This window comes from Triticum urartu, chromosome 2 (assembly GCF_003073215.2).
Source record: "Triticum urartu cultivar G1812 chromosome 2, Tu2.1, whole genome shotgun sequence".
Lineage (NCBI taxonomy): Eukaryota > Viridiplantae > Streptophyta > Magnoliopsida > Poales > Poaceae > Triticum > Triticum urartu.
In genome coordinates, this window is record NC_053023.1 from 711,451,810 (window position 1) to 711,472,993 (window position 21,184).

A 21,184-nucleotide genomic window follows, 5' to 3' on the forward strand; every position below is an offset into this window, starting at 1 on the left:
AAAGTGACCACTTTGATGATCATTTATCTAATGAATCACTCTTTCTAGGAAATGATGAGTCACAAGATCATGTTGAACATGGATACTACGATGAGAATGATGATAGTGACTTCGATCTTGATGATGCAATGAGACACTTTGGTCTTATGGCAAATCTTCGAGGATATGTGTCAGGAGGAAAGGAATGGGTTCTCGATAGTGGATGTACTGATCATATGACCGGAGACGAAGAGATGTTCCATGAGCTTGCTGAAAATGATGGCCCTCGAAAGTATGTCACCTTTGGTGATAATTCAAAGGGTAAGGTGGTTGGCCTTGGTAAGGTGGCCATCTCACACGATAGCTCCATTCAAAATGTCATGCTCGTTGAATCCCTTGGCTACAACTTACTTTTAGTATCTAGACTTGCTGATTTCGGATTGAATGTCCTATTTACTGAGGTAGATTGCCAAGTGTTTCGTCGAGATAATCATAAAATGGTCTTTACCGGTATACGTAGAGGTGACCTTTACATTGTCGATTTTTCTAAAAAGGCACAACCTAAAACTTGCTTTATTGCTAAATCCTCAAAAGGTTGGTTGTGGCATAGATGACTAGGTCATGTTGGCATGAGAAACCTTGACAAGCTTATTAAAGGAAATCATATCCTTGGAGTTAACGATGTCATATTTGATAAGGATAGACTTTGCAGTGCTTGTCAAGCAGGTAAACAGGTTGGAGGAAGGCATCCCGTGAAGAACATCATGACCACAAGGAGGCCACTCGAGCTACTTCATATGGATCTTTTTGGTCCCAATGCCTACAAGAGTCTCGGTGGAAATTCGTTTGGTCTAGTTATAGTTGATGATTTTTCAAGATTTACATGGGTGTTCTTTCTTGATGATAAATCGCAGGTCCAAAAGATCTTCAAAAACTTCGCCCAAAATCAGTTTGACGTGAAGATCAAGAAGGTTCAGAGTGACAACGGAACGGAGTTCAAGAACGCAAATGTGGACACCTTTCTTGATGAAGAAGGAATTTCACATGAGTTCTCGGCTACGTACACACCTCAACAAAATGGAGTTGTTGAGAGGAAGAACCGGACGCTCATCGAAATGGCAAGAACGATGCTTGATGAGTACAAGACGCCGAAGCACTTTTGGGCAGAAGCGGTTGAGACAGCTTGTCATGCAACAAATCGCTTGTATCTTCACAAGCTACTCGGCAAGACGGCATACGAGCTCCTCACCGGTAATAAACCCCAAGTTGGATACTTTCGAGTATTCGGCTCAAAGTGCTACATTCTAGATAAGCATCGTCGTTCAAAGTTTGCTCCTAAATCTCATGAAGGTTTCCTACTTGGTTATGGCTCAAACTCTCACACTTACCGTGTCTACAACAATTTCACCCGAAAGGTTGAAGAAACGTTAGATGTGAAGTTTGATGAATCTAATGGCTCGCAAGTAGAGCAATTGCCAATTGATGTAGGAGACAAAGACCCTTCGGAAGCAATCCAAGACTTGTCTATTGGCAAAATTCGTCCAACGGAGGTGAAGGAGAGTACCTCGTCCGTCCAAGTGGAAGCTTCTACTTCACGACAAGGTGAACCAAGAATCGACACGGAGGCATCCACAAGTAGGACACACCAAGATGAAGAAAACGAGGAAATGCATCAAGACGAACATCAACAACCTCCTACTCCACCACGACAAGAGAACGACAACACCAACAATGAAGAAGGCCAAGAAGAAGGACAAGATGAAGAAGATGTTCAACGAAGACCCAAGCAAAATCTTTCACGGTTCGAGCAAGAATTGCCAAAGATCATCCCGTCGAGCAAATCTACAATGATATCCAAACCGGGAGAATTACTCGCTCAAAAACTCGTTTAGCTAACTTTTGTGAAAACTATTCATTCATCTCTAGCATTGAACCTATGAAGGTCGAAGAAGCATTGGAAGATCCGGATTGGATAAACGCTATGCATGAAGAGCTACACAACTTTGAGAGAAACCAAGTTTGGACATTGGTTGAGAAGCCCGACAACAACCACAACATCATTGGTACCAAATGGGTGTTTCGCAATAAGCAAGATGAAGATGGACAAGTGGTTCGCAACGAAGCACGTCTCGTCGCCCAAGGATACACACAAGTTGAAGGTATGGACTATGGTGAGACATATGCTCCCGTTGCTAGACTTGAGTCTATTCGCATCTTACTTGCCTATGTTAATCACCATAATATCACCTTGTACCAAATGGACATTAAAAGTGCCTTTCTAAATGGTGAAATAGAGGAGGAGGTTTATGTCAAACAACCTCCCGGCTTTGTCAATCCTAAGAAACCTAATCATGTTTACAAACTTCACAAAGCCCTTTATGGTCTTAAACAAGCTCCTAGAGCATGGTATAAATGCCTGACCAAGTTCCTTATTGCAAGTGGTTTTGAAATTGGAAAAATTGATTCCACACTTTTTACTAAAAGGGTTAACGGAGAACTATTTGTATGCCAAATTTATGTTTATGATATCATATTTGGTTCTACTAACCCTCTTTTTAGTGAAAAGTTTGGAAAGCTTATGTTGAAGAAGTTTGAGATGTCTATGATGAGTGAACTCAAATTCTTTCTCGGTTTGCAAATCAAGCAAACTAAGGAAGGTACATTTATCTCTCAAACGAAGTACACCAAAGACTTATTCAAGAAGTTCAATATGCAAGAATGCAAAGGTATGTCTACACCCATGCCTACTAGTGGACATAATGATTTGACCAAAGATGGTGAAATGGTTGATCAAAAGGTTTATCGCTCTATGATTGGTTCATTGTTATACCTATGTGCCTCACGTCCCGACATTATGCTAAGTGTGTGCATGTGTGCACGATATCAAGCTGCTCCTAAAGAATGTCATCTCAAGGCCGTGAAAAGGATAGTGAGATACTTAATCCATACACCAAATTTTGGCATTTGGTATCCTAAGAGGTCCTCTTTCGATCTTGTTGGGTATTCCGACTCGGATTATGCCGGAGACAAGGTTGATAGAAAGTCCACTTCGGGTACGTGTCAATTTCTTGGTAGATCTCTTGTGTCTTGGTCCTCCAAGAAACAAAACTCGGTATCCTTATCCACCGCCGAAGCGGAATACATTGCCGCTGGTTCATGTTGTGCTCAATTACTTTGGATGACCCAAACTCTTAAAGATTATGGAGTCTATGTGAAACATGTTCCATTGCTTTGTGACAATGAAAGTGCTATCAAAATTGGTCATAATCATGTACAACATTCTCGAACTAAGCATATTGAAGTTCGTCATCATTTCATTCGAGATCATGTTGCTAAGGGTGACATTGATCTTAAGCATGTTCGTACCGATAAGCAATTAGCGGATATATTCACTAAACCACTTGATGAGAAAGTATTTTGCAGGTTGAGAGGAGAATTGAACATCATTGATGTTTCGAACTTGGAGTAGAAACTCCATTGGATACATGCAAGACATGAGCTTATGACTAATCCTTGATATATCTCTTATGATGACTATCTTATGTCTTGGATATATTTGTACCTTGCATGTTATCTAACCCATGTAGGTACTTGGATGAATCTAATTATATGAGATTGCAACTCACTCACATCTTGAGCAATCCCTACATCACCAAGTCTCTACACAACGGTGGTTGAAGACAAGGAAGCACGAAACCACTCAAACATATCCTTTGACAAATTCTGTGTTGAGCTTCATGATTGTCATTTTTGGATATAAAAGTGCTTTTCCTTGCAAGAACTAACCCATGTAGGTAGATGAACTCAAAATTCCAAGTGGTGCTCCCAACTCTTGATGAGCTACATCAACCTTGAGCACCCACACAAGTTCCACTACATGAGCAAGACCCACACCACCACCCAAGGTATGATATTCCATCTTAGAGAAGCTTTACTCAAAGTCATGAGTCAAAGCAACTCAACAAGATGAGAATACATCAAGATGCTTAAACGAAAAATAGTAACCCCATTTTGAGCTTAAACGATGAGTATGACCTATGATCAAGTGTTCTCACTTGACTCCTAAGTCAATATACTCTAACATAGGTGACTATGTCACCGCCCAATTCTAGATGAAGTTCTCTTGTGCTCTTTTCTTTGTGTATTATTGCATTTGTCTCTTGCATATTTATTTCCTTTTTAAAAAAAACTTCATCTAGAACTTACATTCTTTTTTATTCTTGCTCTGCATATTTCTGCATCAAATTCCTTGCAAATCTTTCAGTTAATTCATTGCAAATCTTTGTGAGATCTTATTTGATTAGTGAGCTGAGGTGACAAGTATTTTCTCTGTGATGAACTTGATTTCACCGAATTGTAATTTTCGGTCCAACCGAATCCCTTCGGTACCACCGAAACATGACACTCGGTGCCACCGATTTCTCAACATGAAAAACAGTTTGCCACTTATTCTATATTTCTTCTGATCCAGCTCCACTCGATGAATCTTATCCTTTACAAGCATCACAGTTCTATCCATTGCTTTGTGCTGAATCTCAAGGACCAAACCTATTCGACAGATTCCAGAAAAACCTTCTTGGAAATTGATGTCAAAGGGGGAGAGAGAGATCACATCAAAGCTTATCATCAGAAAGAAAGTTTTAAGGGGGAGAAAGAGATCTCCAGGGGGAGAGAACACTCAAGGATCCCAGATGCTTGATGGTCAAGAGGAGAGATGCCACATGTCTTTTTGGGGGAAAGACATGTTCATATGTGCTCATTTGCATTATGTTCTATTCATTCACATATTTCAGCTCTGATTTTCTGTTCCCTATCTTCTCCCAATATCCCATGTCAAATTCAGGGGGAGCAAGACATCTAAGGGAAAGAAATCATTCAAATTCATTGCATATCTTTACTCTTGGGGACATGTCTAATCTAATGTGGTACCTTGTACTCACTTTCTACATGTCATCCCAGTCTTGGTATTCTTGTGGTTTTCCTTGGTTTGCTCTGGCTAGTGGATGTACCTGTGTTATCTAACCTTGTTTATGCAGGTTCATTCCATCCTAAGCCAACTCAAGACTACAAGGTAAGTATATGCATCAGAATCATGAGTATGAGGAATTCTTGCTTTTGTACATACTGTTTGCAAGAAGGACTCATAAGCATGAAGGTATTTCTCTTAATAATCTTTTGCTCTGATGCATATAACCAAGATACATGTAACACATTGCCTACTCTATCATGATTATGCTCTCACATGGTTCTACATTTTATATTTACATGATTGCATACATGTAGGGGGAGCCTATGTTTGTTACATGTTCTTCCAAAGCATTACTTGCTATTCTTTGTATCTTAATCTAAAGCTTTGATGTATGTTGCCATCAATTACCAAAAAGGGGGAGATTGAAAGCACAAGTGCTCCCCAGGTGGTTTTGGTAATTAATGTCAACATATCTCTTGTTGGACTAACACTTTTATCTAGTATGTTTCAGATAAGTTCAACAATGGAGTGGCATGGACTAAAGGTTGTGGGAACTCCTTCAAGATGCTAAGGACAAAGGATTGGCTAAAGCTTCAAGCTCAAGACTCTTCATTTTACATTTTAGTGATCCAAGACCACATTGAGTCCATAGGAAAAGCCAATACTATCAAGGAGGGATGAGGTGTTGCTTAATGAGCCTTTTGCTCCATGTGCTTAATGATATGCTTCAAAACCCTCAGCTACTTTCCCACTTCCACATATGACCTAAACCCAAAGTCAAACTCGGACCTACCGGTTCTTTCTATCCGGCGCCACCGAGTTTCATATGTCATAAGCCACTGCCAAACCCTAGCAAATCGGTTCTACCGATAGGGATCTCGGTCTCACCGAGATGGGATTGTAATCTCACTGTGTATGTCCATTACCAAAATCGGTCTCACCGAGTTTAGGCAATCGGTACTACTGAGATTACAATGCAAACTCTCTGGTTAACTCATTACCAAAATCGGTCTAACCAAGTTTTGTAATCGGTCCCACCGAGTTTGCCTGACCAACTCTCTGGTTAGCCAATTACCAAATCGGTCTCACCGAGTTTGTGTAATCAGTCTCACCGAGATTACGTTATGCCCAAACCCTAACCATATCGGTCCTACCGAGTTGCATGTCAGTCCCACCGAAAATCTCTAACGGTCACTAGGTTTACTGTTTCGGTCTGACCAAGTTTGTCGATTCGGTCCCACCGAGATTGGTAAATTGTGTGTAACGGTTGGATTTTAAGTGGAGGCTATATATACCCATCCACCTCCTCTTCATTCGTTGAGAGAGCCATCAGAACACATCTACACTTCCAACCCATATGTTCTGAGAGAGAACTTCCTACCCTTGTGTTGAGGCCAAGATATTCCATTCCTACCATATGAATCTTGATCTCTAGCCTTCCCCAAGTTGCTTTCCACTCAAATCTTCTTTCCACCAAATCCAAATCCTGTGAGAGAGAGTTGAGTGTTGGGGAGACTATCATTTGAAGCACAAGAGCAAGGAGTTCATCATCAACACACCATTTGTTACTTCTTGGAGAGTGGTGTCTCCTAGATTGGCTAGGTGTCACTTGGGAGCCTCCGACAAGATTGTGGAGTTGAACCAAGGAGTTTGTAAGGGCAAGGAGATCGCCTACTTCGTGAAGATCTACCGCTAGTGAGGCAAGTCCTTTGTGGGTGATGGCCATGATGGGATAGACAAGGTTGCTTCTTCGTGGACCCTTCGTGGGTGGAGCCCTCCGTGGACTCGCGCAACCGTTACCCTTCGTGGGTTGAAGTCTCCATCAACGTGGATGTAGGATAGCACCACCTATCCGAATCATGGGAAAAACATCCGTGTCTCCAATTGCGTTTGAATTCTCCAAACCCTTCCCCTTACATTCTTGCAAGTTGCATGCTTTACATTCCGCTGCTCATATACTCTTTGCATGCTTGCTTGATATGTATTGTGCATGTTGAAATTGTGCCTAAAGCTCCACTCAAACCAAAAAGCTTAAAAATTGCAACTTTAGCACTAAGTGTCTAATCACCCCCCCCCCCTCTAGACACACCTACTTCTAGATCCTACAGTATCCTTCCCTGATTCTTTTTCTCTTTGATTCCTCGTACGTGGAGGCTTTAAGGTAAGAATCCCCTCTCACCCATTGTTTGTTTGTTTGTTTTTCTCAATTTTGGACTCCTTTGCTGATGTAGCTAAATCCGACGATCTCGAGGTAGAGGATCCCGAGCTTAGCATCTAGAAACCCTGTCTTCCATTCTTACCTCCCTCCTCTTCTTAATTAAATGAAAATAAAAACAAGTCTTTCCTTTCCGAATCACTTTTACTAAAAAAACAAGTCTTTCTTTGATGCGTACATGTCGATGCTAATTTTGTTGTTCTCATTTTTGTCGACTGGCGGGTCACCCATCTGGTCTGTACGTCGATCCGCCCCGCTGTTTTTGTCTTTGTTTTTCTCACCAAAACCTAAAAGAACCCTAGGGGGTATCCTTCCCTGATTCTTTTTCTCTTTGATTCCTCGTACGTGGAGGCTTTAAGGTAAGAATCTCCTCTCACCCATTGTTTGTTTGTTAGTTTTTCTCGATTTTGGACTCCTTTGCTGATGTAGCTAAATCCGACGATCTCGAGGTAGAGGATCCCGAGCTTAGCGTCTAGAAACCCCTTCTTCCATTCTTACCTCCCTCCTCTTCTTAATTAAATGAAAATAAAAACAAGTCTTTCCTTTCCGATCACTTTTACTAAAAAAACAAGTCTTTCTTTGATGCGTACATGTCGATGCTAATTCTGTTGTTCTTCGTTTTGTCGACTGGCCGGTCACCCATTTGGTCCGTACGTCGATCCGCCCCCGCTGCTTTGTCTTTGTTTTTCTCACCAAAACCTAAAAGAACCCTAGGGGGTATCCTTCCCTGATTCTTTTTCTCTTTGATTCCTCGTACGTGGAGGCTTTAAGGTAAGAATCTCCTCTCACCCATTGTTTGTTTGTTAGTTTTTCTCGATTTTGGACTCCTTTGCTGATGTAGCTAAATCCGACGATCTCGAGGTAGAGGATCCCGAGCTTAGCGTCTAGAAACCCCTTCTTCCATTCTTACCTCCCTCCTCTTCTTAATTAAATGAAAATAAAAACAAGTCTTTCCTTTCCGATCACTTTTACTAAAAAAACAAGTCTTTCTTTGATGCGTACATGTCGATGCTAATTCTGTTGTTCTTCGTTTTGTCGACTGGCCGGTCACCCATTTGGTCCGTACGTCGATCCGCCCCCGCTGCTTTGTCTTTGTTTTTCTCACCAAAACCTAAAAGAACCCTAGGGGGTATCCTTCCCTGATTCTTTTTCTCTTTGATTCCTCGTACGTGGAGGCCTTAAGGTACGAATCTCCTCTCACCCATGGTTTATTTGTTTGTTTTTCTCGATTTTGGACTCCTTTGCTGATTAGCTAAATCCGATGATCTCGAGGTAGAGGATCCCGAGCTTAGCCTCTAGAAACCCCTTCTTCCATTCTTACCTCCCTCCTCTTCTTAATTAAATGAAAATAAAAATTATTTCCTCTTTGAATCACTTTTACTAAAAAAAACAAGTCTTTTTTTTGCTGCGTGCATGTCGATGCTAATTCTGTTGTTCTCAGTTTTATCGACTGGCAGGTCACCCATCTGGTCCTTAGTTGTTCCGCCCCCGTTGTTTTTGTCTTTGTTTTTCTCACAAAACCTAAAAAAACCCTAGGGGGTTTCCTTCCCTAATTCTTTTTCGCTTTGGTTCCTCGTACGTGGAGGCTTTAAGGTAAGAATCTCCTCTCACCCATTGTTTGTTTGTTTGTTTTTCTCGATTTTGGGATCCTTTGCTGATGTAGCTAATCCGACGATCTCGAGGTAGAGGATCCCGAGCTTAGCCTCTAGAAATCCCTTCTTCCATTCTTACCTCCCTCCTCTTCTTAATTAAATCAAAATAAAAATTCTTTCCTCTTTGAATCACTTTTACTAAAAAAACAAGTCTTTTTTTTGCTGCGTGCATGTCGATACTAATTCTGTTGTTCTCAGTTTTGTCGACTGGCAGGTCACCCATCTGGTCCGTACGTCGATCCGCCCCCACTGTATTTGTCTTTGGTTCCTCGTATGTGGAGGCTTTAAGGTAAGAATCTCCTCTCACCCATTGTTTGTTTGTTTGTTTGTTTTTCTCGATTTTGGGATCCTTTGCTGATGTAGCTAAATCCGACGATCTCGAGGTAGAGGACACCTCCGGTTCGTGGTCCGGCTACCCGAACACCTCCGGTTTAAATATCGCAGGAGTCTAACGAAAAAGAGTCAATATGCGTATGTAGGCTTCGCTGCTATCCACCGCCGCACTGACTGTGGAGGTGGGTGTCCTGAAACAGGACCTTGAGCGGACCGGGGAAGAGCTTGGCCTTGCCAAACGGCAGCTCGGGGAGAAAGAAGGTAAGAAATACCTTGCAGAAAAAGTGCCTATAAAAAGACGTGATTGCAAAAAATAACAGGATTGTACTGCTTATTGTAGGGGCCACGACTGAGGTGGCGACCCTCAAGCAGGCGCTGTCTGAGGCCGAAAAGAAAACGGCCACGGAGCGCACCGAGCGAGAGAGACTTGGGGCTCAGGTCGGCGAGGTGCAGCAAGAGCTTCAGGCTCTCATGAAAAAACATGAGAGTTTGGAGCTTGAGTCAAAGACGCAAGCATCCGAGCTCGCGGCGGCCCTTGAGACTGCCAAGGCCGAAGCCCAAAAGGCCCTCCAAGAGTTGGAGGAGATGAAGTAGATAGCAGCGGGTAAGGCATTCTTTATGCAAAGCAGAAATATAAAAGTAAACTACTTGTTACTTACCCGAATCCGGAGCTCTCCAGGGGCTTTCGCAGATCTTCCCCGCAGCGTATCCGACGCCGCTGCATTCTACCGAGCTGAAGAGGGAAGCTCGACGGAGAAGGTGTTCTGGTCTCAGTATGCTGAGGCCAGACACCCTGTGCCCTTGAGCGATCACTGAAACAGCTGGTCGAGCTCCACAAGGCGGCCGAACAGGCCATGAAGGGCTTCATAGTTCGGCTGTGGCCCGGAGAGGCCCTGCCTGGGAGCTACTTCGGGCTGGTGCGGCGGCTGGTGGAGGCCTGTCCAAGGCTCGAACGGCGGTGACATGGCCGCCTCGCCCGGCCGCACCTCACCGACTCAAGGTGCGCGCAGCACACCGGGCACGACGAGTGTGCGCGCAGCCAGGTATTGATGCAGCTGGATGAAGTGTATGCACGCCGGCAGCACGCACACCACGCCATCGTCTTCCAGCTCCTGCGTGCACACCACGCACTCCAACAGCGTCGCCCTCCCCTTGCTGCCGCTCCTCCTCTTAGCACTGTTGCTCCTGCAGGCGCCCCAGCTGCCCTGAGGTGAGGGCCGACGATGTCGGCGCCGCTCGCGCTCTATACGTGAAGATGGGTAGTGCAGTATGTCCTCCAACAGTCCAATCTCAGCACGAGGTGGGTTGCGGGAGGCTGGCTGTGGCCGGTGCCGTGGAGCTCGCCCTCGCCCCACTCGGGCAAGAGCGGCCGGCCGTAGCGGACGGCCAAGTACAGTAAGACGCCGAGGATAGTGATGATGATGTACAACAGCGTCAGGTTGGAGTTGGTCGTACCGGACGCGTCCGTAGATGTCGTCAAAACTGTCAAGCGATGCCGCCGGGGACGACATGGATGCGGCCAAAACCACAGACCCCGACCACTTTACATAGATAGATTTCTAGGACAGGGATGTTGTGAATCAATCACTGAATAATTACAAGTGTGTTCTCCTAATCTCCTTCCGTGGACCATTTTTGTTTGGCGCCTCTGCACTCCGCCACGGCTGCGTACATCGTACTGTCTGTCCTCCATTGCTTCGCCGCTCTGCCACTGCGGCCGCTTGCTCGATTTCCACTGCCGTCCGTCTGGTAGTCGCAGTGCTAGCTAGGGTTCGCGGCGTCTCACATGTGTCGCTCGCTGGGTTTTGCTGGCTGCTACATCGGTTCATGCTTGGTGCTCGATGGGGCCCAATAGCTGGTTACATGGCCCATTTAGATAACCAACTCGCCCTTTGATTTCTTCAGCTTTTTTTGCATCGAACGTTAGCTAGCCAGCCAGGGCAAATCATGAACGGATACATGTAGAAGCAAATTCTTCTAAAAAGAACATGTAGGAGCAAATTAAGCATTAGCGGACCCGACGCGTCAATCAGCCGACCTCCTATATGGAGACGATGAGATCATGAGGTTGGAGAGAAGGTTAGCAACGCGACGGCCATCGTTGGCCTGGATTTTTTTTATTTTTTATTTTGTGAAAAAGGATGATAGACCTATTACAAAGATCCGTCAGAAGTACAAAGAACATTAAACATAATAAAAATTAGTCCGGAAAGAAATTGCTTTGATAGTGGTGCTAAACACATGTCCTCTTTTACATAGGATCCCATGTTATATACAAAGAGACCCGGTTTCATAAGATCTTTTTCTGTTCCATGGCAACGATGTCATGGACGACAACCTCCCCTGGGACAACCGGTCCAGCTGCAATCCGAAAGCAAATATAACAAGTTGCGCGCTCAAGCACAACCTAAGTAAGCAAGATCATGCTAAGAAGGTAAAAAGGGAGAGAGGAGATTTAGAATGCAATTTACTCTGTGAATGCATTATCCATCCATGACAAATACACTCCATAGAGCACTACATCAGCGGCTGAGGTAAATTGGTCATTTGTGAATATAAAATACATTATATATTTAAATTAATCAATTCTTTATAAACTGACAATGAATGTTTCATTTATAAACAGTTCTCTTTGAATATAGCTTATCTTCTTTTTCTTATGTTGATCTATTTCTAAAGGGATGAACATGTTTCAAAGAAAAAGATACTATAATCGACACCAACACAAATCAACGTCTTTGAGGTCAATAGCTCAATTTTTTTAAAATTGAAGTGTAGCCCTTCATACATTGATTTTGTATGTTTAAGGCTATCGGCAAATACATTAGATGACTAATGCTTTGACGAATGCCTCGGTGACACACACACATGGAGCGTATTTTAGTGAAGCAGCCAAATATATTCTTGGAGCCATTAGGCTAGGGGAATAATTTTTATTTCCCCGTTGCAACGCACGGGCCTTTTGCCTAGTTATACATATGAAAGCAAGGTTTAGATTATCCAAACATCTCGCTACCTAGACCAATGTACTGTGATTTGAATCCAACATAAAATGGATACACATATTTGAATTGGAGATCGTATGGTACATGTAGTTCATAGTAAAATATGATTACTGCTATATGCATGTTTTTTGTTATCAAGATAATATTTAAATGATGGTATAACTTGACAACAATCATATTCAAATAAGGAAAATCGATTCAAATTTAGTCCATATGGTAGACGACAATATATATGTTCATAGGGTGGAGTAAAATGTTCATATATGATGGAAGATCAAAATGTAGGACTACATCCATTATAAACCGCAAGGTCACCTAACGATATATTCGAATTCAACATAACGTGGATTCAAAAATTGAAATTCGAGATCCTAGCATTTGTAATCATATAAAAAGGGACATGGCTCTTTCTTGTGGTGGGAATTGATTTGTTTTTTTGTTGTTGTTGAGGGAAGTGCGAATTGATTTGGTACTGTACAGGGTAATCTTTTTCTCCCGATTTTTTTTTACATTTTTCTTGTAGTTTTTTCAATAGCATTTATAGCAATATAGTAAAAGGGGACATGACTATCTTGTGTCTTGTATGAATTGTTTTTTTGTACACGTTAAGTTTGTTCTGCCGAACATGGAATCCGCGCCTTGTTATCCCGAAATTTTCAAGCTCGAATATCTTTTGTCTCATCTGCTGTGAAACTCCCGCCTCTTCAACCCTCACTGCGCCTTCTTATCTGAAATTTCAACGCGCGCGAAAAATCCCTCCTCATCCGAAATCGGTCCCGCAGCCCAGACACGTGAAATCCCCCTTCTACCCCTCAGCCGGAAATGTCGGCTCGATGTCGTGTGCTCAAAACCGGTGGGGTTACGCTGGTAACTTATCCTACATTTCGGACAAGTGAGTCCCTAAGCCATGGCTCCCCCTACCTTCCCCTTCGTCCCCCCCATTCGTACACCGAGGCCGCCAAAACCCGTGAAACCCAGCGCTCCTCCGTCGGCCTCCTGACCGCCGCCCAGCCGGAGACTCTTCCCCGACGACGTCGTCTACTGGAACAGCTCGCCGTCCCTCATCCATCGCACTGGATGAGGATCCATCGTCGATCTCGTCGTCTTGCCGGATCAGCCGCCCCGTCCTCCACCTCCAAGGAGTTGCCCCGATGTTCGCCTCGTCTATCGCGCCACCTCCATTCCCGCACCGCCGTCTTGACCTGACCCACCGGAACCGCAACACCCTCACCAATTCCTCCGATGAAGCCGAGGCCTACTCGGCGCCACCAAGGAGGTTCTGCACTCACCGCTGCATTTTATCTTTTATTCGATCTCGCGGGGCTGCCGGTGCTCGATACCAAGCAGCCATGGCGGGTTTCCACCAACGGCGCCGTCGCAAGCCACTTCATCCATGACGTCTCTCCCCCATGTCGTTGCTTCCGCGGTGGAGACTTCCACACTGGCACTAGCTGCAGCTGCCCCGGCTCTCGGCTCGCACTGGTGCTGCTCTGGCACTTGCTCGTGTTGCGGCTCTGTTCTTGCTGTCGGTCGCGCTGCTGCACTGCTCTTGCTTTCGTTCGTGCTGCTGCTCTGCTCTGCTATTGCTGTCGGTCGCGCTGCTGCTCCGCTCTTGCTCTCGTTCGTGCTGCTGCTCTGCTCTTGCTCTCGCTCGCCCTACTGCTGCTGCTGCACGACCTCCGGCGGCTACAGGAGTTGCTGCTTTAGCACTCACTCGCGATGCTGCTGCACGACTTGCTCTCTGCTAGTCTGTTCCCTGCTCGAGCGGCTGCTGATTTAGATCACTGCTTCTCTGCTACTAGTGCTCGAACGCCCTAAACATCTATCGCAATGCTCTGCTACTAGTTCAATCAGTTTCGATAGTAAAATTCAGTTTCGACTATAAAGTTCAGTTTCTTTAGTTAATTTCAAAGTGAACAGTATTTACAGCAACTATCAGAGCGGCCGTGGCGCGGCTGATGCGTTTTACATCTAGCACTTTTTGGTGATGTATTTTACATCATCTATTGCAGATGATATTTGAGTCCCACTGCAGATTAATGATGTTTGTCTTGTTCTGCTTCAGCCTCACCGCCGTACACTTCACCGGAGCTGCTCCAACAACGGAACCGTCCATCACAGCGGAGCAGTACCCTTGGCGCCGTTTCCAGAGGCCTCAGATCTTCTTCCCCGCCTCCGACAGTCACACCAGCATCACCATCCTCCATGTCCAACCCAATGATGCTGAGGTCGACAAGGCTATGCCAAGGAGGTTGTACACTCGTCGCATCACTTTATTACTCTGCATTCATGTCGATCCCTCAGAGATCCTTTGCTATGGAAATACTATGGTACTACTATTCATGCATTTGGTTAGAAGGAGTGGAGCAAAGCAAGACTGGAGGATTTTTTTTCCTTTGGTGTCTATTTCAAAGAAAAAACGTAGGAATTTTAATATCCACTTGGACGTCCTTTTCAAATTAATATGCACGAAGAATAGGACTAATTGCATTATTGGCATAATAAGATTCTTATTTTTTCATTTTCACATGGTTTGACTTTTATTTGACCATGATTCTCCATTCCTGTATTCTTCCAATTCATGTGAACCAAACACCCAGGTTGACAGAAATACTATGTTTGCAAATGCTCTGTTTTGCACGTGCATTCCTATCCTATTACTGTGTTTTCCCTGTCCCTGCGTTTATAGAATCCTCTGATTCTAAGGAGACCTTACAGATTTACTTCATTTTCAGATAGGCGTCAAAGAAAACTCTGTGTGTTATGTCCTGCTCCTGTCGTGCCGTCATCCACCCCACCTGAGGTGCACCATCGACGGAAGCATTCACTGCAGCAAAGATTCCCCCTGCAGACTTTCTTTAGCAGCCTCAGACCATCTTCCCCGTTGCCGGCAGCCACGCCAACTACATTACCATCATCGACTGAGTAGATGAACCTGAGGACTACACAGTTCTGGAAGAGAGGTCGCACTCTTTCGTGTTTGCTTACGTTATACATCAGTTATTATTACCTGCTACTTTATCGTTCAAACTTGAGTTTTAAAATGCGTGTGGGGCACATATCGAGGCAACAACAAATAGTATCTGTCTACTATCTGGTTCATCTGGGGTCTTCTATGTGGTTCGTGTTGGGTGGGCAACAAACAGTAGATGATCCATTGTCTATCTTTTTAAACTGAAACTATAATCTACCTGCTATCATTAGTTTTGGATCTATCCACTCGTTTGCTACCATCAGTCTTGATTTCTGCATGCACCCCTTAGGCCTTACATAATCTAACTATTTTTTATTATGCATGTCAGTTATTGTACACAATCATACTGAACATGTAGAGAAAAAGAGAAGACCGTTGCGTGGGAATATAATGTCATGCAGACGCCGCTCCATGGTGGGCGAAGTGCCCCCCCTCCCGCCATTCCAGATTGTATTCCAGAGGAAGATAACTGTTCAGATGGGGATTCAGAGGGAGCCGACCACTCCTATTTACCACCTGAGGTGTTTGCTCTAACCTGACATGCTGATGTTGGTCATATCATGCATATGGCGCCTCGCATTGCTTACATTATACATCTTATATGTCATCAGCTTAGTTTATATTTGCTTTGTGTGAATGCCACCTGTTTGGTTTCTATATCATACTCCCACCGTTCGTAAATATTTGTCTTTTTAGAGATTTCAACAAAGTGACTACATATGGAGCAAAATGAGTGAATCTACACTCTAAAATATGTCTATATACATCCATATGTGGTAGTCCATTTGAAATCTCTAAAAAGACAAATATTTAGGAATGGAGGGAGTATATGGGAATTATGCAATGCCATCTTCTTTAGCCAGGCATCATATACGTAAATCAGGCAATGCCATCCAGTTTAGCCAGTCATCGTATATGTCAATTGTATCGTGCCATATTTTTCTTCATAATGTATTCCATTTGTTAACAATGTTTATACATTCATCTACTCTTCCTGTGCATCAGCCATTTGAGTCAGTCATGGGAAAATCTGGAGTGAAAACAAGGTCTTCTGAGCAGTCAGTGCTACCTGTCGATGCAGATTTCTTGCTGGTTACAGATAGCTCCTCAGAGGAGGATTCCGAGACAGATGACCAATCGTATCCCCCCCCCCCGCCCCCGAGGTGCATGCACTAACTTGGCAGGGTTATATTGCTCATATCATGCATATGGTGTCTTGCATTGCCATGCCATCTGCTTAGATTAGACATGCTTTGTGTGAATGCCTCCTGTTTGCTTTCTATATCAGATATGTGAATTATGCAATGCCATGTTTTCCAGCCAGTTATCATATATGTGAATTATGCACCGCCATGTAGCCAGGCATCATATATGTGAATTATCTCATGCCATCTTTTTTTCATTACGTATTCCATTTGTCGACAATCTGTGTATATTGAACTACTCTTCATGTGTATCAGCCATTTGAGCCGGTTATGGAAAAATCAGGAGTGAAAATAAGGTCTTCAGAGCAGGAAATGGTACCTATTGAAGCATATATCTCGATGGTTACAGGTAGCTCCTCAGAAGAGGATTCAGAGATAGATGACCAGTCCTATATCCCACCTGAGGTGTATGCTCTAAGTTGCAATGTTTGTATTTCTCATATCATACATATGGTGTCTTGCATTGCTTAGTTTAGACATCATATGCACAATATTGAATTCCATCTGCTTAGTTTAGAGATCATACATGCGAGTGCCATCTGCTTAGTATATGAATCAACTATGTCAATTATATCATGCCATCCTGTATACTTGGACAACATGTATGTGAATTATTTCATCTCAACCTATTTTAGAAAGACATAATATAGTTTTGTCATGTCATCCTGTTTAGATACTCATCACACGTTGAATTATGCCATTATATCCTGTTAAGTTATCCATCATATATCTGTAACTGTGTCATGCTATCATGTTTAGTTAGGCATCATATATGTGAAATTGTGTCATGCTGTCCTGTTTGGTTAGACAACATATATGTGAATTACCACATCTGTCTATCATACAATGTCTGTACATTCAATTTCTTTTCTTGTTTATCAGCCATTTGAATTGGAGGGGGTGATGGCAGTATCTAAGGGAGCAAAAACCCGTTCTTCACAAAATACGATGCTACCCATCGATGCAGATAGAACCATGGTTGTACTGGCCCACGAACTAGCCCCACCACACATAATCGAGACTCTTCCAGATTGCACACTTACACTGTTGGACAGAGAACCAGCTACAACCCATCTAACCCCAACCCCAGCGGATAGTAACCCACTTCTAGTTGACACAGCACCATGTCCACCACAGAGTACCCCCACACGAGAAGTTTGTAAAGCAACTGCAGTGCCCAAAGCACGAAGACCACCACAGCGATCCCAAACTCCACGTTTAAAGCAGAAGGGCAACTGTTCTCACGTCAGATTCCGTAGCTATATATGGTCCATACTCCTTTGTTGTTGCATCACTGTATTTACTCATAGCAACTACTTCCAAATTTAAAGGATCCAATTGAAACTCTAATGGCGCAACATGTATGTTTTAAACCTATTTCTTTAACTGGATTGTTGTTCTAACTTCTTGCTCTATGTTGATTTCAGTTTTAGTTGTATAAACAGTTATGTTCTCATCTGATGCACATTACAAGTGTTGCCAATGTTGTGTAGTTTCTCACACTTATATTCTGCCTATGTTGCTGTGTCTTAAAAATATATGAGTTGAATTGTGTCTCTATCTTGATTTGGCAACATAAACTAGAATGATATGGACAATACAGTGACCGTAGTACATAGATATATGTTTTTTTCATGATGTTATCCTGTCCACCTTACTACCGAACCGGTTTACCAAAATGAGTTTCATATACTACATGCTAAACCTGTGATGTGTTTGCTTGTTTCTCTTGTAGTATGCGAACAGAATATTGGAGAAGAGCACCCCACTATGCAATGATAGAGAAAGTAATGCAGATAAGGTTCAAGATAGTGAGACAACCCTGTTAGTCTCCAAGAAAGGTGATAAAAACGATCTTGTAGACAGTGAGAAAACCCCACAGTCCTGCGTTGATGTAGTGTTCGAGTTACTAGCCAGTACCGCTGGCACAAGCTCTTCGAACTCGCTGCCTGAATCACTTCGGCTTCTTCAGTCTCAGCTACAAGCTGAAAGGCATCAGTCAGCTGTGCTGCGGCAAGAAGCCGAAGGACTGAGGAAGTCCCTGCAGAATTCAGATGCATACTTTCTTGTGCAACAGCAAGCGTTGGAGGATTTAAGCGCTAAACAAGAGAAAGTTAATAAGCTTGCTAAGCATCTTGCCAGCATTATGGGTACCCAGGATATTGTTTCTTGAGCTCTTCTGAAGTGGTTTCAGTTCTAGATTTGTTTTGCTACGGCGTTTATTTGCACTGGTCGCCAATGTTGACAACCAGTGTATGTGATATGCTGCTTTGTTCCCTATATTTGCACTGATGGCGAACTTTGATGCCCAGTGGATGTAATATATGTAATAGTCATGATAGCCTGGCGTAATTTGCTTGCTTATTTATTTCCTTGTTGTCTTGTTTATTTGTTTGCTTGTAGTCAGTGCAGTTCTTTTTCTGCGGTTTGCTAGTGGCCGCAATAACCTATTTTTTAAAACTAGGCCACAATAACCATGGGCTACATATTTACTGTAGTGACCCTGGGCCTCCTACAGGCCGTAGAAACAATGCACCTTCTACGAGACATAGAAACAATGGGCCTCTTATGGGGAGTAGCATCAATGGGCCTTCTACGGGTCGTATGATCGATTGGCCAAACATGGGCCAATAACGGACCACATTATGGGTCGTAAACGGGCTAGAGTTGGAATCATCCGTTCATGGGCCAACCATAATGGCCCGTCATTAATCGCCGTATTTGATGACGCTATGAAAACGGCCCAACGGATTAATGGGCCACAAACGGGACGACTGTAACCATGGTCTGAATTTGGCCCACAAGCAGAAAAGGCCAGTAACAGGCCGTAAGTAACCGAATGCTGGAAATGAGCCCAAGAATAAATAGGCCCTGAGAAGGCCGAAAGATAACATGGGCTTGAAACGGCCCGATGGAATAATGGGCCATTAATGGGTATAAAGCGATATATCGTTCATTACGGGCCAGTTTCACCATGAGCCGTTAATGGGCCAAGAGTTACAAAGTACCTTATATGGGCCGAAAGACGTCATGGGCCATACATGGGTTGAAAGTTACAACGGGCTAGAATCATATTGGACGGCCCAGATGATGCTACTGGGCCTAATTCGGATAGGCCGTAACGGGCCCTGGGTTAGCGGGCTGTAAATGGGCTAAGCGCGAACAGGCCGTTAACAGGCTTTCCGGGGGCCGGCCCGCTATCTTTTGACCAAGTCAAACGGGCCGGCCTTTTCACAGGAATGGGCCTCTTTTGGGCCGTGCCACTTGTGGATGTATCATTGGCGTCTTCTATCCAATGAGTGGATGACATTTGTCCCAACGGTGAGCCGACACGTGTTTCTTCCCGCCAATGATGATTTTACACGTGGAAAATCGCCATTGGTCCGGGATGTTAACGGGTTATCGGATCCAAACCGGAACCCAATAGCTTAACAGCGACCCGTTACGGTGGATGCCACATGTCGGTCACCCTTGACGAAAGCACTTCTATGAGGCATGATTTATCGTCATGGAAGTGGACACTTCCATGATGATAATTTTGGTAATGTCATGGAACACTTCTACGATAGCACAGGTATGACTATCTTGATTCTGTCATAAAATCATCATGGATGTACATGCATGACAGAAAACGTGACCTTCTGTGACAAACACGTATCATCACGGAAGTGTATTTTTTTGTAGTGCAAGCAGGCCGACAGATGGAAGCATCACCGATAACCGTGCGAGTGAGTGCCATAGGACAACAACCATCGCTTGCATGTGTGCCAGAACATATATATGGTGAGGTGTGTGGTTGTGATGTTTTGAATACCTAATGCACAACTTTGATGTGGCATTTGCCTCAAAAACCGCAAAGTCCCCACACATAGTGAGGTTCGTGTGACTGAAGGAAATATGCTCTAGAGGCAATAATAATGTTTTTATTTTATATTTCCTTATTCCTCATAAAGGTTTATTATTCATGCTACAATTGTATTGATCGGAAACCTAAATACATGTGTGAATGCATAAACAAATACCGTGCCCCTAGTAAGCCTCTACTAGACTAGCCCATTGATTAAAGATGGTTAAGGTTTCCTAACCATAGGCATGTGTTGTCATTTGATAACAGGATCACATCATTAGGAGAATGATTTGATAGACAAGACCCATCCGTTAGCTTAGCATAATGATCGTTCAGTTTTGTTGCTATTGCTTTCTTCATGTCAAATACATATTCCTTCGACTATGAGATTATGCAACTCCTGGATACCGGAAGAATACCTTGTGTGCTATCAAACGTCACAACATAACTGGGTGATCATAAAGATGCTCTACAGGTATCTCTGAAGGTGTTTGTTGAGTTGGCATCGATCGAGATTAGGATTTGTCACTCCGAGTATCGGAGAGGTATCTCTGGGCCCTCTCGGTAATACACATCATAAACTTGCAAGCAAATGACTAAGGAGTTGGTCACGAGGTGATGAATTACGGAACGAGTAAAGAGACTTGCCGGTAACGAGATTGAACTAGGTATAGAGATACAGACGATCGAATCTCGGGCAAGTAACATACCGATGGACAAAGGGAATTACATATGTTGTCATAACGGTTCGACCAATAAAGATCTTCGTAGAATATGTAGGAGCCAATATGGGCATCCAGGTTCCGCTATTGGTTATTGATTGGAGAGGTGTCTTGGTCATCTCTACATAGTTCTCCAACCCGTAGGGTCCGCACGCTTAACGTTCGTTGATGATATATTGTTATATGAGTTATATGTTTTGGTGACCGAGTGTTGTTCGGAGTCCCGGATGAGATCACGGAGATGACGAGGAGTCTCGAAATGGTCGAGAGGTAAAAATTGATG

At 43.6% G+C, this 21,184-nt stretch overlaps 1 pseudogene; it reads right to left on the bottom strand.

Annotated features, from left to right (window-relative positions):
* LOC125538098 overlaps positions 1–10,659 on the bottom strand; it is a 17,436-nt pseudogene extending 6,777 nt beyond the window's left edge.
* Positions 10,660–21,184: the final 10,525 nt, after the last annotated feature.